This window comes from Trichechus manatus, unplaced genomic scaffold, assembly GCF_000243295.1.
Source record: "Trichechus manatus latirostris isolate Lorelei unplaced genomic scaffold, TriManLat1.0 scaffold00183, whole genome shotgun sequence".
NCBI classification, from domain to species: Eukaryota; Metazoa; Chordata; class Mammalia; order Sirenia; family Trichechidae; genus Trichechus; species Trichechus manatus.
In genome coordinates this window covers 3,057,977-3,061,318 of record NW_004444119.1, presented here as the reverse complement: position 1 = coordinate 3,061,318, position 3,342 = coordinate 3,057,977, and positions in this window count along the sequence as shown.

Genomic DNA, 3,342 nt, shown 5'->3' with positions numbered 1-3,342 from the left:
TCCCTTTCCATATGAATTTGGTGTTTTGTTTCTCCATCTCATTAAAAAATGCCTTTGGAATTTGGATCAGGATTGCATTGTATCTGTAGATTGCTTAGGGTAGAATTGACATTTTCACAATGTTGGGTCTTCCTATCCATGAGCAATGTATGTTTTTCCACTTATGTGGGTCTCTTTTGGTTTCTTGAAGTAGTGTCTTGTAGTTTGCTTTGTCTAGGTCTTAATATGTCTCTGGTTAGATTTCTTCCTAAGTATTTTATCTTCTTGGGGGCTATTGTAAATGGTATTGGTTTGGTGATTTTCTGTTGGAAGTTCTCTTTGTTGGTGTAGAGGAATCCCACTGATTTTTGTATGTTTTTCTTGTATCCTGATACTTTCTGAAATCTTCTATTAGTTCCAGTAGTTTTCTTGTTGATTCTTTGGGGTTTTCTTTGTATAAGATCATATCATATGCAAATAGAGATACTTTTACTTCTTCCTTACCAATTTGGATGCTCTTTATTTCTTTTTCTTGCCTTTTTGCTCTAGCTAGAACCTCCAGCACAATGTTGAATAAAAGTGGTGACAAAGGGAAGCCTTGTCTGGTTCTCGTTCTCAAGGAGAATGTTTTCAGTCTCTCTCCATTTAGGATGATGTTGGTTGTTGTCTTTGTATGAAAGCCCTTTATTATGCTCTGGAATTTCCCTTTCTATTTATATTTTATTGACAGTTTTATCATGAATGTGTGTTGGATTTTGTCAAATGTCTCTTCTGCATCAATTGATAAGATCATGTGGTTCTTATCTTCTGTTTTATTTATGTGATGGATTAAATTGATTGCTTTTCTAATGTTGAACCATCCTTGCATAGCTGGTATGAATCCCACTTGGTCATGGTGAATTATTTTTTTGATATATTGTTAAATTCTATTGTCTAGAATTTTGTTGAGGATTTTTGTGTCTATGTTCATGCAGGATATTGGTCTGTAATTTTCTTTTTTTTGTGGTGTCTTTACCTGGTTTTGGTATCAGAGTTATGCTGGCTTCATAGAATGAGGTAAGTAGTCATCTAATATTTTCTATGCTCTGCAATACCTTTAGTAGTAGTGGTGTTAACTCTTCTCTGAAAGTTTCGTAGAATTCTCCAGTGAAGCCATCAGGTTCAGGGCTTTTTTTGTTGTGGTGGTGGTTTTTTAAATTACCTCTTCAATTTCTTCTTTTGTTATAGGTTTAGTTAGTTGTTCTACCTCTGTATTAGTTTAGGTAGGTAGTGTGTTTCTAGAAATTTCTCCATTTCCTCCAGCTTTTCAAATTTGTTGGAGTACAGTTTTTCATAGTATTTGTGATTCTTTTAATTTCAGTTGGGTTGGTTATGATATCACCCATCTCATTTCTTATTCAGGTTATTTGCTTCCTCTCCTGTTCTTCTTTTGACTGTTTGGCCAGTGGTTTATTGATTTTGTTGATCTTTTCAAAGAACCAGCTTTGGGTCTTGTTAACTCTTTCAATTGTTTTTCTATTCTCTATTTCATTTATTTCTACTCTAATTTTTATTATTTCCTTCCTTCTGGTGCCAGAGGGCTTCTTTTGCTGCTATTTGTTCCAGTTGTAGGTTAATGTTTTGATTTTTGCCCTTTCTTCTTTTTGGATGTGTGCTTTTATTACTATAAACTGATCTCTGAGCACTGCTTTTGCTGTGTCCCAAAGGTTCTGGTAGGATGTGTTTTCATTCTCATTTGATTCTGTGAATTTCCTTATTCCATCCTTATTTTCTTCTAGAACCCAGTAGTTTTAGAGCAAGGTGTTGTTCAGTTTCCATGTATTTGATTTTTTTTTTCTTGCTTTTCTGTGATTGATTTCTACTTTTATGGCTTTATGGTCAGAAAAGATGCTTTCTAATATATGGATGTTTTGGATTCTGTTAAGGCTTGCTTTGTGGCCTAATATGTGTTCTATTCTGGAGAATGTTCCATGTGTGTTGGAAAAGAAAGTACACTTGGCTACTGTTGGGTGGAGTGTTCTGTATATGTCTATGAGATCAACTTGGTTGATTGTGGCATTTAGATCTTCCGTGTCTTTATTGAGTTTCTTTCTGGATGTTCTGTCCTTCACTGAAAGTGGTGTGTTGAAACCTTATACTATTATTGTGGAGCTGTCTATTTCTCTTTTCAATGCTGTTACACTTTGTTTTATGTATTTTGGAGCCCTGTCATTGGGTGCATAAATATTTATCAGGTTTATGTCCTCCTGGTGTATTGACCCTCTAATCAGTATATAGTGTCCTTACTTATCCTTTGTGGTGGATTTTACTTTAAATTTTGTTTTGTCACAGATTAATATTGCCACTCCTACTCTTTTTTGATTGTTGTTTGCTTGATATATTTTTTCCATCCTTTGAGTGTTAGTTTCTTTGTGTTTTTGAGACTAAGGTGTGTCTCTTGTGGGCAGCATATAGATGGATCATGTTTTTTTATCCATTCTGCCACTCTCTGTCTCTTCATTGGTACATTTAGTCCATTTACATTCAGCGAAATTATTGATAGGTATGAGTTTAGTGCTGTCATTTTGAAGTACTTTTTTTGTGTGTGTTGTTGACAGTTTCTTTGTTCCACTTAATTTTCTGTGCTGAGTCGTTTTCCTTTATGTATTTTTTCATCTTTTTCATCGTTGTTGATTTTGTATTTGCTGAGTATTTACGTTTTTCTTGTTTTTTAGTTTGATGTGTAGGATTGTTCATTTCCTTTGTGGTTACCTTAAAATTTACCTCTATTTTTCTAAGTTTAAACCAATTTTTTATTTCTTGATATCACCTTGACTTCCTTTCCATATGAAAGTTCTATGACTACATTATTTAATCCCTCTTTTTTTGTTTTAATGTTGTCATCTTTTACATACTGACATCTCTGTTTCCCTATTTTCAGTGTTTTAGCTTTTATTTATTTTTGTTACTTCCCTCTCTGGGTTGATATCTGGTTGTTCTGTCCTGTGTTTTTGTCTCAGGTTGTTATTTGATGTTACTGATCTTCTAACCAGATTACTCCTTTAGTATTTCTTGTAATTTTGGTTTGGTTTTTGCAAATTCCTTTAACTTCCGTTTATCTGGAAATGCCCTAATTTTGCCATCATATGTGAGAGACAGTTTTGCTGGATATATAATTCTTGGCTGGCAATTTTTTCTTTTGTTCAAGGCTTTACACATGTCATCCCATTGCCTTCTTGCCTGCATGGTTTCTGCTGAGTAGTCCAAGCTTACTCTTATTGACTATCCTTTGTAGATGACTTCTCATTTATCCCTAGCCACTCTTAAAATTCTCTCTTTATCTTTGGTTTTGGCAAGTTTGATTATAATATGTCTCGGTGGTTT